Below are 15,585 nucleotides of genomic sequence, written 5' to 3'. Positions count from 1 at the left end.
TTGTTTTTGTAGTTGTTATGATTATGATACAATGTTGACTGCTGTATCCCTATGTTTGGAATTTTTACCCATTATGTCTGTTTGTTTTGTTCACACATCGTTGTCAATATAATTGAATTTAATGCGATTGTCGTACAAGACGTTCATACAAGTGAGAAGTTTTGCTAGTTTCGTTTCATGCACAATTTTCTGCATATGAAAATGTCTGTAATATGACAGTTGTTATCCATTCGTTCAGTGTGATTTATCATTTGCATACGGATTTTACGTTTCAATTGTCCTCGGAGTTCGGTATTTTAGTTATTTTACTTTTTTGATATATTTATAGAAGCATTATATGAAAAATCTTTCTTTTTATTAGTATGTTGTGAAAGGTTGGTAAGAATCAATATTTTTATTGAAAATAAAAAGTTCAGTTCAGTTTGTGGTTTTTTTGCTATGCTAACTGTTAAAACTGTTTTGAACTTTATCTGTATATTTGTCGTGGTATCATAAAATATACATGTACATTTTGTTTGAGAAAATTGATACGGAAGATCACCACTTCACTTATGAACAGACTACTCTGAAAACTCCCCCCCCCCCAAAAAAAAAGACCATCGCTCCATGTTAAAAGAATTTGCGATTAAAAGATGTTTCCTAACTATTTTGACTGATATTTCTAGAAATCTACCAAATTTAGTTACATTCAAATGTTTCTAGTCATTGGTGTTGTTTATACGTATATCACATCAACGTTTACTCGATGTTTCCTTTTTCATATCCGGTATTTCTATGTATAGTAGATAAATCCTACTTTGTAAAGAATCACTCTGATTCTAACAAAAAATTCTCTGAAACTGATATTATCAAGTTGCTTGATTTCTTGATTGACAACATATTTGTTACGTTCGGAGGACGTGTTTTTCAACAGACTGTCGGCATTCCAATGGGAACAAACTGTGCCCCTCTACTCGCCGACTTGTTTCTTTATTATTATGAGGCTGACTTCATGCAGGAACTTCTTAGGAAGAAAGATAAGAAGTTAGCAATATCCTTTAACTCTACTTTCCGCTATATAGATGATGTTCTTTCACTAAACAATTCAAAATTTGGTGACTATGTGGAACGCATCTATCCAATCGAACTAGAGATAAAGGATACTACAGATACAGTTAAGTCGGCTTCATATCTTGACTTACATCTAGAAATTGACAATGAGGGTCGGTTGAAAACAAAACTTTACGACAAAAGAGATGATTTCAGCTTTCCAATTGTGAACTTTCCATTTCTAAGTAGCAACATTCCAGCAGCACCTGCATACGGGGTATATATCTCCCAATTGATACGATATTCCCGTGCTTGCATTTCCTATCATGATTTTCTTGATAGAGGTTTGCTGCTCACAAGGAAGCTATTAAACCAAGAGTTCCAAATGGTGAAGTTGAAATCATCCCTTCGTAAATTTTACGGACGCCATCACGAGTTGGTTGACCGTTATGGAATAACCGTTTCACAAATGATATCGGATATGTTCCTTACGTCGTAACTACAATCCCCTTCCCTTTCATGAATATGACCTACCGAATTAGACTATTTACCGGATTTGTAATCACTTAAGCAACACGACGGGTGCCACATGTGGAGCAGGATCTGCTTACCCTTCCGGAGCACCTGAGATCACCCCTAGTTTTTGATGGGGTTCGTGTTGTTTATTCTTTAGTTTTCTATGTTGTGTCGTGTGTACTATTGTTTTTCTGTTTGTCTTTTTTATTTTTAGCCATGGCGTTGTCAGTTTGTTTTAGATTTATGAGTTTGACTGTCCCTTTGGTATCTTTCGTCCCTCTTTTATCAAAGGTATATTTATCCCGAGAATGATTTTTCTACTGACTCTTTTGAAAATTGTTGTTTTTTTACGAATTATTAAATCACTTTACGGTGAAAGGGAGATTTTCTAAAATTAAATAAAAAATTAAAAAAAACTCTTTAAAATTGATGCGCGGTTCAAATGCAAATAAAAAAATTCCAAGACCAAAAGAAAACAAGCTATGAGATTAACCCAGCAAATACAATGACATTTAAAGACGAAACGTCAGAATTCGCCTGACAGATGCACGTATTAGACCATAAACTTAATTATCATATGCCCTGACCTTAACTAAAAACTTTTGAAGTTAACTATAAATAATATAATTTTGTTCTGTCTGATAATTAATTGTGAACATAATATTAAGTTTGTTTATTATGAATGATTGTGCTTGTGAATTTAGGCCACCCTGGTGGTATGATAGCCTAAGGGCTCATTAAATTTAACTATTTGATCAGCATATAAATTCATGACATCGGAATAAACAAGCAAATGACAAATACTTTATTTCAAACCCGCAAATTGAAAAAGAAGTTAATATGAAGCTGGGAAAATAACCCAATATGCGACATTTTATGAAAAATTTATCAATCGTAAAAGTCGAATTTCCATCATATTCATGTAGAAACCAGTTAAAGAGAGACAACTCTTGCATATTATGAGCTATGTATGCATTTAAATATAACTTGGGCCAGTTTCTTAAAACCAATATTTTATTTTGGCTTGATAACGGTTAAACCTTATACTTTTAAACGTGGTTACTTCTAATTTTCATTGCATTGTTATTTAAACTTTACAAACTTCAGGCATCGCATATTGTATTAGTTTAAATCATAAGAAAATTGCATCTTTGCTCAATATTTGGGAGACTAGAACGCTCATATACTTAAAAATTTTAGACACGCAATTCTATGTTTCATGTCCAAAGTCAGGAGGCGTAGCTTTGCGGTTGTCTTTTGTTGATGCGAGTCGTATAGTTTTGGCATAAATCAGGCAGGTTTGTTTGCGTTTGGGTTGTTCAGGTCATATTTTGCTTTATCGGGGTCTATAGTTGCTAAAAAGTAAAATCACTAAATTAACGAACTCTATGGCGCGGAAACAGGGTAAAAAATACTATCTTATGCTGTTATGTATATACATAATTCGAATTACGTATATGCAAAAATAATTACGTATACACGGTAATCGAATTACGTGTATACAGAAAAAAAAATCCGTATATAAATATGTCGAAATTCATTTATACAAAAATAATTACGTATATACAGAAATATTTATGTATACACAGAAAGATAGTATTTCTGTATATACGGAATTCGATTTACGTATATAAATTCGGATTTACGTATATACGTAAATCGAATTATGTATATACAGAAAAAAGTATTATATATACGTTAATCGAATTCTGTATATACATAAATTGAATTTCGTATATACGTTAATCAAATTTCGTATATACATTATTTGTGTATAAACATTTACGTATTTACATAATTGAATTCCGTATATACATTATTTTTGTATAAACATTTACGTATTTACATAATTGAATTCCGTATATACAGAAATTAAAAAAATAAGTATTTTTGACCCTAATTTCGCGCCATAGAACTCCGAAGAAAATTCAAAAAAAACGGAACATCCCTCATCAAATAGCAAAATCAAAAGCTCAAACACATCAAACGAATGGATAACAGCTGTTAATATGTTCCGGGCTTGGTGTAGACATTTTCTAATGTAGAAACGGTGGAGTAAACCTTGTTTCATAGCTTGCTTAACCTCTCACGTGTATGAAAGTTAGCATAATAGTGTTATAAACGGTATTACAACTCAAACAACAAATATGTGACAAAGAAACACAAAATAGCATATAAACAAAGCATATAAACAAAGCACAAAAACAAAAATGAAAGAAAAGGTACACAAAATACAATAGCATAATATCACAATGACGGGATGTATAAATACCAAGCCACGTCAAATTGATATTAGCAAAAAAAGCTAAACAGTTAAAGTAATATTGAAACAAAAAAATAAAAGAATACTTTATAAGATGATTGAAGCTGCTAGTTTTCTGCTTCATAATTTTTATGTACGTTTCGACCACAAAGTGTATGCTTTTAAATATATAACTTGGGCCAGTTCCTTTTAAACCAATCGGGTTTATTTGCTTGATAACCTTATACTTTCCAACGTGGTTCCTTCTAATTTCCATGGCATTATTATTGAAGCTTTTACAAACTCAGGCATCCTATAATTCGTTACATGGTGTGCTTGTGACCTAATACGATGTATATAACTTTACATATGTTTAGAAAGGGAAATAACTCTGTTATGCCAACAATAACAACTTGTTAGCTTTAATTATGTGTTATGGTCTTTTATGAACATGTTTAACCGTTCATCATCAATTTCGTCGTCTGTTGAATCCTTTCAGATTTTTCCTCAACACGTTTTTTTTGTATTGACTGTGGCATTATTTTTGTTTTGAAAGTGGAGAAACTCCATATAGTAACTAACCATGTATTCTTGCTTTCCTTATATTTTTTTAGGACACCCTATATAAAATATAGTCTACACGTGTAGTCCCTAGTGCCGTATACGGTGCAGGAAATGCTTACCCTTCCGGAGCACCTGATTTCACTCCCGTTTTTAGTGGAGTTCGTGTTGTTTCTTATTTATTATTTATAACTGGTTTATGTAAATGTCTTAAATTGGTTTTGTGAGTCTTTGTTTACTCCTTGGTTTTGGTTGTTATTGCCCTTAACCAATCATATCTTTATAAATCTATAGGAGGTAAGATAAATTTGTTTACATCATAGGAAAGTTGCATTGGTTTCTTACATATCTGCTCAATATTTGGGAGACTTGACGCTCATATACATAAATTTTAGCCACGTGGTATTTTAAATGTTCCTGTTCCAAGTCAGGAGCCGTAGTTTAACAGTGGTATTTGTTTGTTGTGATTCATGTAGTTTTGACATGAATCAAGGCGTTATTTTTTTCTTTTGAGTTGTTCAAAGTCATATTATTTTTTTATCGGTGCCTATAGTTGCTTAAAAAGTAAAATCACTAAAATACCAAACTACGAGGAAAATTTAAAACGGAAAGTCCCTTATAACAAAATCTAAAGCTCGAACACATCAAACGATTTGATAACAACTGTCATATTCCTGACTTAGTACAGGCATTTTCTTTTGTAGATAATGGTGGATAAAACCTGGTTTTCTTACCAGCTAAACCTCTCACTAGTATGCAAGACGCTTAAAATTCCAATATATTGCAACATTGTTTCAACAAAACAAACAGACATAATAGGCAACAATGTCAAAATAAGGGTGCAACAGTCAATATAGTTATTATCTTAATAACAAAAAAAAAAAAAAATAACAAAATAACAAATATATGAAACAAAGAAACACAAAAAAACATATAGACTAAGCACTCAGACAAAAATGAAAGGAAAAATACAAAAAATTACCATAGCATAATTACACAATGACGAGATGTATAAGTACCGAGCCACGTCAAATAGATATCACAAAAAATAGACTAAACAGTAAAAACAATATTCAAAATGACAAATAAAAGAATATTATAACACGTTATTAAGATGTTTAGTACCCATAACCTATACTTCAAACAATCGTGTATTATTTGTGAAGTTAAAACGAAATATTTATTATGGGGACGAAGTCCCCAATACAGTAGAAATTTAAAAAAAAAAAAAAATCGTTCAATTTTTTTTTTTTTGTCGCGTTTTTGAATTTTCGGTTTGCGCAGAAATATGCTTCCGTTTCCAGTATTGTTTGCATGAGACTTTGAATAAGATGTATATTTATCAGTCAGTCTAAGAAAGAAACTTATACTAATATAAATACTGATTCATTTTTAAAAATTGTTTGTTATAAAAAAAAAAACACGTTATCTGATGAAAGCGTTTCTTTGTTTACATTGAATATGACGTCATAACTTAAATAACGTCACAACTATAATCCCTTACAACAGAACCAAAATCGGAAACGTTACGCTATTTCCGTTTCTCTTTTTTACATGTTTGCAATTTTTTTTTAAATCACACAGACTTCGTCCCCATCCACAGGTAATGCCTGCCTCATATTAAACAAGGTCTTGCATGCATGGTACCTTGCGATGAACATTTTTGAAAAAAGTACGAGACTTTCTTTGACTAAACTCTGGTTCATCAATGTTCTGCTCATACACTTGTGACGTCTGAATAGCAGCTGCAAGCTCTTGCATACCAAATAAGTTTGGAAATGTATATTCCTTTGCAGGTGAAGTTGGTATGTAAGGTTGGGGAAATTGATAATTTCATAACTAAAATCGTCTCGGTTGTTATAATTTCTGGTAATGAGATAAACGTGTATGTCAAATTCGAGGTCTAGTCTAAAAGTCAGGCTCAGGAAGCCATGTCTTCTTTTTTATTTCTAGGTCTGGGGTTCTTTAAGTCCTAACTACAATCCCGTTCCCTTTTCACGAATGTGACCTTCCGATTTAGACTATTTACCGGGTTTGTTATATAATAAGCAACACGTCAGGTGCTACATGTAGACCAAGATCAGCTTACCCTTCCGGACCACCTGAAATCACCCCCAGTTTTTGATGGGGTTGGTGTTGTTGTGCCCCTTTTTGTGACATTTTGTTCACACATCGTTGTCAACATAATGTTTGATGCGACTGTCGTACAAGTGAGAGGTTTAGCGCTATAAACCCAGATTCATTCCAACATTTTCTACAATTCAGGAATATGACAGTTGTTGTCCATTTATATAAGAAAGGAATAACGATCTTTATCCAATTAGTCTGTTTAACTGTTTAAGTAAATGTATATGAATCCCTTCACATTTATAAAAAGCGTACGTACTACTGAAGACATTCTTTCGTTTGTTGATATATGATACGTCACAGCAAAACACGCGCATATCGAAACAACTGATACTGGTATCTGTGATGAGTGTATTTCCACTCAGACCAGACGCTGATATCTGAGATGAGTGTATTTCCACTCGGACCAGACGCTGGTATCTGTGATGAGTGTATTTCCACTCGGACCAGACGCTGGTATCTGTGATGAGTGTATTTCCACTCGGACCAGACGCTGATATTTGTGATGAGTGTATTTCCACTCGGACCAGACGCTGGTATCTGTGATGAGTGTATTTCTATAGGACTAGACGCTGGTATCTATGATGAGTGTATTTCCACTCAGACCAGACGCTGGTTGTTATATTGAATAATCGACGCTAAAACTCTGTTAGTATTTAAACACATTTACATTTAAAAATATTTGAAACAAGTGCATAATTTAGGAACACTGTAAATAAAAGTGTTAAGAATCTGAACACTTTTTGAACGCCCTTTTGTAACACTTCTGGAACGCGTAACGGTGTTCTCAATATTAACATTGGTGTTCCAGTTTTTAACATTATGTGTGCATCTTTCGAACGCTATGTGTGTTATTTTTGAACGGATAGTGTGTACTCCTTGAACACCTAGTGTTTAAATCTGGAACGCGTAACAGTGTTCTAGATATTAACTTTCGTGTTCCAGTTTTTAACATCATGTGTGCATCTTTCGAACGCTATGTGTTATTCTTGAACGGATAGCGTGTACTTCTTGAACGCCTAGTGTTTGAATCTGGAACATGTCCTTGTGAGCAAAATTGTATGCCGTTACGCGTTTTAAGCCTTGTAACACTTCTGGAACGCTCGGACTGTGTTCCAGAAATATGTGTTAATATCCAGAACACATAGTGTATATTACTGGAACACAATTTTACATGTTCCAGAAAAAGTGTTATATTCTCTGAAACATTATTGTGGTCTTGTAAAACAAATATTTTAATTGATTAAAAACGTCTTTAATTGATTAAAAAAGGCAACATTTAAAAAAAAAAGTACAATAAAATGTGAAATATTGCAGCAACTTTAAAATGACAAGTTAGACAAGTTAGAAATATAACATTTGTAATTTGCAAAATGTGTCCAAATATTTACTCATAAACAAAATGTTCGTCATATATTTAAAATTATTATGTTACAACAAAGTCAAGTGTCTTATGTTTAACTCATCGTTTGCAACTTCCTAAGTCAAGAACTGTTCTGAATTTCTTTACAAAATACTGATGCCACTGACTCTTTTATCACCAAAATGTTCCATAATCCACTGGCTGCATAGCACTCAGATAGTCAATATCAAACATAAAATACCCTGTGTATATGATGCTAGTGGTAGAGTCGGTGTTCATGTAACACTGCTTCCTTGGACACTTTTAAACATGATTTGAGTCGTTTACAACTGATTTTGAGCTTCCATTTTTAGAGGATTCGTCTCCTTGGGTTATAATTATTCTTTAACCTTGTTATCCATCAACCGTAAGTTCTAAAATGTGAAATATGAAGTGTATGAGTAAACAAATTATTCATCATGTCGACATTCCTTAAGAATATTAGAAAATCTTATTTCGTTTTTGTAATTCCATTATACTTGTCAGCATTATAAGATAAGATGCATTTGCCAATGAGTGGTAATTGAGTGGTCAAATGTGCTCTCGTGTTCTATATCTTTTTAAAAAAATGATAGAAAGTGTCCAGCAAGTGCTATTATGTTTTTTAGGCAAAACTTTATCGTCAACTGAGACTTGTCACTAAATTAATTGCTAACATTTCAAGAAACTAATTACCATTTGCCTTTATTTTGAAAGATATTTAGTAATTTTTTCACTTATGATCTGTATACGGATAATTGACGGATGATGTAATTGCATCAAATTTAGCTCAAATAGCTTTCTGATTAATGTAAACAAGTGAATGGTGCACATTTTATTGATAAATCTGCAATAACAACACTTGTAAGAAGTCAATGGACATGCACTCCTATTCAAAATTCTTAAACTTACATATAGTACTTTTATGGTGCAGGATAAGTAGTCATCTCTTGAACTGCAACATGTTCTCTTTATTCTCGAGGTATGCACGAACAATTACCCTTAAGTACAGTATAGTTGGGTTTGTACCCTATAAAAGTAACATAGGAATACATTACAATACATGAATGCAGTGCACAAGGGTGGACATTTGCTAAAATGAATTACTAATTACAAAGCTATTATAAATAACATATACATGAGAAATTTAAAATTAGTGTTGCAGTATGCCTTTTTTTACAAACTTCTGTCTTGACATTGCAATGTCATGACAGTTTTTGCATTTGTGAACAAATCCTTATGCATTGGTTTTATTTAATTAAAAAATGTACATCCTTAAAAGTGTAGATGATCGTTTGATCTTCTTAATGCTTTCTATACACAATGTTTGAGTCGTGTTAGGAATACATGGCGTTCGGAGAAAACGATTAGCTTGAACGCATCATGTTCGAGACCAGAACACATTTACAATAGCAACGATATCATTTAACATTTACGTATAAATTTACAGAGGTTAATTTTTTTAGCTCACCTGGCCCGAAGGGCCAAGTGAGCTTTTCTCATCACTTGGCGTCCGTCGTCCGTCGTCGTCCGTCGTCCGTCGTCCGTCGTCGTCGTCGTCGTCCGTCGTCGTTAACTTTTACAAAAATCTTCTCCTCTGAAACTACTGGGCCAAATCAAACCAAACTTGGCCACAATCATCATTGGGGTATCTAGTTTAAAAAATGTGTGGCGTGACCCGGTCAACCAACCAAGATGGCCGCCACGGCTAAAAATAGAACATAGGGGTAAAATGCAGTTTTTGGCTTATAACTCAAAAACCAAAGCATTTAGAGCAAATCTGACAAGGGGTAAAAATGTTTATCAGGTCAAGATCTATCTGCCCTGAAATTTTCAGATGAATCGGTCAATCGGTTGTTGGGTTGCTGCCCCTGAATTGGTAATTTTGAAGAAATTTTGGTGTTTTTGGTTATTATCTTGAATATTATTATAGTTAGAGATAAACTGTAACCAGCAATAATGTTCAGCAAAGTAAGATCTACAAATAAGTCAACATGACCAAAATGGTCATTGACCCATTTAGGAGTTATTGCCCTTTATAGTCAATTTTTAACCATTTTTCGTTAATTAAAGTAATCTTTTACAAAAATCTTCTCCTCTGAAACTACTTGGCCAAATTAATCCAAACTTGGCCACAATCATCTTTGGGGTATCTAGTTTAAAAAATGTGTGGCGTGACCTGGTCAACCAACCAAGATGGCCGCCACGGCTAAAAATAGAACAAAGGGGTAAAATGCAGTTTTTGGCTTATAACTCAAAAACCAAAGCATTTTGAGGAAATCTGACATGGGATAAAAATGTTTATCAGGTCAAGAACTATCTGCCCTGAAATTTTCAGATGAATCGGTCAATCGGTTGTTGGGTTGCTGCCCCTGAATTGGTAATTTTGAGGAAATTTTGCTGTTTCTGGTTATTATCTTGAATATTATTATAGATAGAGATAAATTGTAAACAGCAATAATGTTCAGCAAAGTAAGATCTACAAATAAGTCAACATGACCAAAATGGTCAGTTGACCCCTTTAGGAGTTATTGCCCTTTATAGTCAATCTTTAACCATTTTTCATAAATCTAAGTAATCTTTTACAAAATCTCCACTGAAACTACTAGGCCACAATCATCTTTGGGGTATCTAGTTTGAAAAATGTGTCCGATGACCTGGCCATTCAACCAAGATGGCCGCCACGGCTAAAAATAGAACATAGGGGTAAAATGCAGTTTTTTGCTTATAACTATGAAACCAAAGCATCTAGAGCAAATCTGACAAGAAGTTAAATTGTTAATCAAGTCAATATCTATCTGCCCTGAATTTTTCAGATGAATTGGACAACTGGTTGTTGGGTTGCTGCCCTCCAATTGGTAATTTTTAAAGAAATTTTGCCGTTTTTGGTTATCTTGAATACTATTATAGATAGCGATAAACTGTAAACAGCAATAATGTTCAGCAAAGTAAGATCTACAAATAAGTCAACATGACCTAAATGGTCAATTGACCCCTTAAGGAGTTATTGCCCTTTATAGTCAATTTTTAACAATTTTCATTAATTTGGTAAATTTATGTAAATTTTTACCAAATATAGTTCTCTGTTACTAATGGGCAAAGTTCATGATAGATTTAATTGTAAGAAGCAAAATCGTTCAGTAAAGTAAGAACTTCAAACACATCACCATCACCAAAATACAATTTTGTCATGAATCCATTTGTGTCCTTTGTTTAATATGCACATAGACCAAGGTGAGCGACACAGGCTCTTTAGAGCCTCTAGTTTTAAACATGATAATTTGAATGTAATCTCTCAAAGAACCGCTACTTTTTTAATCGAATTATGACAGCACAGTTAAGTGGAAGTGGAGGGGGCAGTTTTATGTTCGAACAAAATGTTCTTCCATTTATACTTCAGTGTGTCCTGTCCAAGTAGACATTTGTTGATTTCATGACTAAAAAAATATTTTTTATGTTCGTCATGTGTAGATAAATATAGATAAGCATACCTATTATATCAAGTTTTGTTGTTAATTTCCTTCAGTGAAGCTTCTTCAATCACGATCAAAAACCAAACTTCCGGTACATTAATACGTCACGCGCTGTTATGTACGCGGATATGTTTGGAACACATGGCGTTCAGGGAAAATGGTAAATTTGAACGCATCATGTTCGACACCAGAACGCTTTTACAAGAGCAACGTTTTCATGAGCATTTACGCATTTACATTGTTAAAAAAAATACCTTAAGAACTTAAGTCGTTTAGAAAAAGATTCATATTAAAAATCAATCATTTGCACGCTTATAAATACGCTCTTGTAAAATGTTTCATTTTTTTTACCAAACTATAATTTGCTTATATGCCGATACAGCTAAAATACATTTATCGTCAAATCACAGTACGAATCACCCTTATTCATCGTCTGTTTGACTCTGAAATGATGATTTTTTTTTTCACTCCCCATTACAATATAAGAACATTTTTAGTGTTCAATTTAGAACACTTGTCTTGAATATGTGCGTTAAAAGACTGAACACAATGTGTTATATTCTTTAACGCTGGCGTTCAATGTGGAACACTAATGTTAATAACTGAACATATTGTGTTTAAAATTGGAACGCGTCCAGACGCGTCAGGCGTCTGCAATATTTGCAGTGAAAGTACATTTTTCCTGCATTTAAAGTCAGAGACAGTATTACTCTCTCTGTCTGTTTACTTGTTTACTTTAAAACATTTGTTTGACGAGCGTGAATTTGTATTGCCTTATGACGTGTCTCGGTATTTGTGCATCTAACGTGCATGTGTTTATTCATGATGTCTCTGTTGTGTTTTTGGTTGGATATTGTGTTATGTCTTATCGTTTGTGCCATGAATTCTGTATTTTTGGTACATTTCATCATCAATTTAGTCGAGTTCATTTCGATTGTCCATGGATATATAAAGTATTGTGTTAGTCCGAATAATTATGACGTCGTCTTAGCATTTGATTTAAATAGCCTTTCAATAGCATCACAATCATGACAATTGTTTACTAGTATTGTGAGAATAATTGTATGAATTTCAAGATTGATATTCGTTACAAAAATAGGTCACTTCATGTTTGTGATGTTCTCTGCTATCGTTAACGGGGGTGTTCGTTTTTATTCTGCTTTTAACATGTTGTATCGACTATTATGTTATTTATTTATGTGTTTCCTCTGGCCTGAGTGTTATTGTGTTTGTTTGTGCTGCATTTGGTCCGAGACCACAATTATTTCGTAGTGCATTTCTTTTAGAACATGAATGAAAATAAAAAAAATCCCACCTGCGCTTTCTCAAAGAAACTTTAACAGTGTGTTGTACTACTTTTTGGACAAATTATATCAAAATTATAGAAAACTTCATCGCCTCTAATTCAAAATATGATAATGTACAATTTTATCTTTAGGGCGTCTTGAAATCTTTTGACAGCTTCCGAAGTGCTATTTTTCAACCTTTTTCACCTGGACCAAATCACTTCTTTCCTTTAAAATGCTGGACCCAATTTTTTTACAGTGTAATTTCACCCCCGTACTTGCAATATGAGTCATTAAACATGGAGAAATAAATTTGGAAGGGGTATAAAAATTAACGGCAAGTAACCCACTGTCAACACTAGGGACTATATTTGTGGTCTCGGACCTTTTCTGTCAAGTATAATGATGTCATTTTAGCGATGTTTTTTTAACAATACTATACAAGCGGATGGTTTGGCTAGCCATAAAACCAGGTCCAACCCAACATCTTTATACGTACTGTACAAAGTCAGGAATGTGACAGTTGTTATCTAATAGTTCGTATCCATGTACTAGTATGTTGCATTGACGTGTGTTTATGTTGCACTTCAGTGTTTCTGTTCCGTTGTTTTCTTCTTGTAGTTGATGTGTTGTGGCAATGAGACAACTCTCTTCCAAGACACAATTTGTAAAAGGACAACCATTATGGTCAAAATACGGTCTTCAACACGGAGCCTTAGCTAAAATCTAACAGAAACCTTTAAAGCCAAAGGCCACAAAATGACTAGTGTAAACTCATGAAAAGAAGCAACAGTCTATTCTTCATTTCAAAAAAGAAAAAAAAAAAGAAACGAGAAACACTTATGAACAACATCAACAAACGACTACAACCGAAAAACAGGTTCCTGACTAAGGATAGGTGCAAAATATGTTTAGCTTTAAATCTTTAGTATTTACAATTACAAGGTTTTGCGATATAAGGCAAAAAATTGGGGTTTCTTTTGCTAAAATTACTGACATTTCAGGGCTGGTTACTTAAAATGGGTTCTCTTAATATTTTTCAATTACTAAATGGAAAATACGACTGATTGTTTTTAACATTTCAGTTTTGATTTAATTGCTTTACTTTTTTTTCGAATACAAGTGAAAAATAGCATTTATCCCCTATATTCTATTTTTGAAATCAACTGGTCCGAGACCACCATTGTCGTCCCTTGATTTTCGTTGTTCAAGTAGGGGGGTGAAATTACACTGTAAAAAAATTTGGGTCCAGAATTTTAAAGGAAAGTAGTGATTTGGTCCAGCTGAAAAAGGTTTAAAATTAGCACTTCGAAAGCTGTCAAAAGATTTCAAGACGCCCTAAACATAAAATTGTCCATATTTTGAGTTAGAGACGATGAAGTTTGCTATAATTTTGATATAATTTGTCCCAAAAGTAGTTCAACACACTGTAAAAGTTTCTTTGAGAAAGCGCAGGTGGGATTTTTTTAATTTTCATTTATGTTCTAAAAGAAATGCACTACGAAATAATTGTGGTCTCAGACCAACTGTCTTGCTTGTTTTTGAATCATATCCCAAGATGTACTTACAATTTTTATACTGGATTTACTAAAACATTTAGGTAAAGTTTGGTAATATTTGTTTCAGATGAGAAGATTTTTAAAGTTTATTACGACGAATATGTTGGTTAAGGATGTTCGCTTCTCCTGTTTTTAATTTTTTTCAAGATATTCGGAATCCTCTAGTTTTATCCATATTGTGCCATTAAAACAATTTGTTCGCAAACCTTACTTTTCTTTTCAAATTTGTCTTTACATCTATCTATAATACTAAAATAACGAGGTCCAATGTGTCAGCCGTCATGGGGGTAAAAACGACAAATCAAAGAATTCAACTTTATATATAGCTAATATAGGACAATGGTGTAGATTAAAACTTACACCACTCCAGACCCTTTTGTTTTCCACATAGTTAATATTGCCAATAATAAACAAGTTCCGGGTCGAATCCGATACCGATACCAATAGTATGTTCACCTGTTACCTATTATCTTATCTGTAAGTTCCGCATCTGACAGGCGCACCACCAAACGGTGTATTTAGGAGTTTGCTATATCAATCATAATGATTGTCAAATTGTTTCCTATTGTAGTATTTTAATCAGTTAGACTTTCTAAGATAACAATACGAATACTAAAAGTCTGGACTTATAATAATGCATATAGGTACATTTTTCAATTTGTTAGCGGGCATGACGTACAACAGCGAATCAAAGAATTCAACTTTATTTATAACTATAAATATAGGACAATGCTGTTGATTAAAAATACTCCATTCCATGACCTTTTGTTTTCCAAAGAATTAATATTACCAATAATTGATAACTTCCAAGTCGACGGGTTCACACAGAAAGGGTTTGAAAGCAGAGAAAACTGTGTATCTTATAATCGGCATGACTTTATCAGATGACAATACCAATACTAAAATAAGGCTTATGTATAGTAATATACTTTAATTCAGTAACGGACCCGCGATATCACGGGTGTGTTCTACTATAGTTTAAAAAGCCATACTATGAAATCTTATAATTTCCTTGTTACTTTTTCATAGTTACAGTAAAAGGTCCCAATGTTTAAAGGTATGAATAACCTAGAGAGAATCATTTCCCGCCAAATTTTTCAAAGGCTTTTATCTCGAGAACAAGAACACGGACCCTTCATACATTTGTGTGTGCTTTTTTAGTCTTTATGCATATACTATCAAATTTTATTAATGTTGTTATTTTGAAGCATACTAGCGAACACATCCATGGCCAGGTGAGCTAAGAAGACAATGAATTGCACATATGACAAATATTTACGTTTGTATTATTGTCTCTTTACACTAAACCACGATAATAAAACCACAAAAATGTAATTAAAACTTATTTACAAACAAATTAAATTGTTATTTATACTATGTCACACTTTTGTGGATAATTTATTTACAAATT

The 15,585-nt window shown here is 33.1% G+C and overlaps 1 long non-coding RNA gene across 1 annotated transcript; it reads right to left on the bottom strand.

Moving 5' to 3' along the window:
- Positions 1–7,797: 7,797 nt before the first annotated feature.
- LOC139496397 (uncharacterized) lies at positions 7,798–11,991 on the bottom strand. The gene is made up of 3 exons (XR_011657646.1): positions 11,348–11,991; positions 8,769–8,886; positions 7,798–8,251 (listed from the first exon to the last, which is right to left on the bottom strand). It is a non-coding gene; the product is annotated as an uncharacterized lncRNA (long non-coding RNA).
- Positions 11,992–15,585: the final 3,594 nt, after the last annotated feature.

This window comes from Mytilus edulis, chromosome 11 (assembly GCF_963676685.1).
Source record: "Mytilus edulis chromosome 11, xbMytEdul2.2, whole genome shotgun sequence".
NCBI classification, from domain to species: Eukaryota; Metazoa; Mollusca; class Bivalvia; order Mytilida; family Mytilidae; genus Mytilus; species Mytilus edulis.
This window is presented reverse-complemented; position numbering and strand designations above follow the sequence as displayed.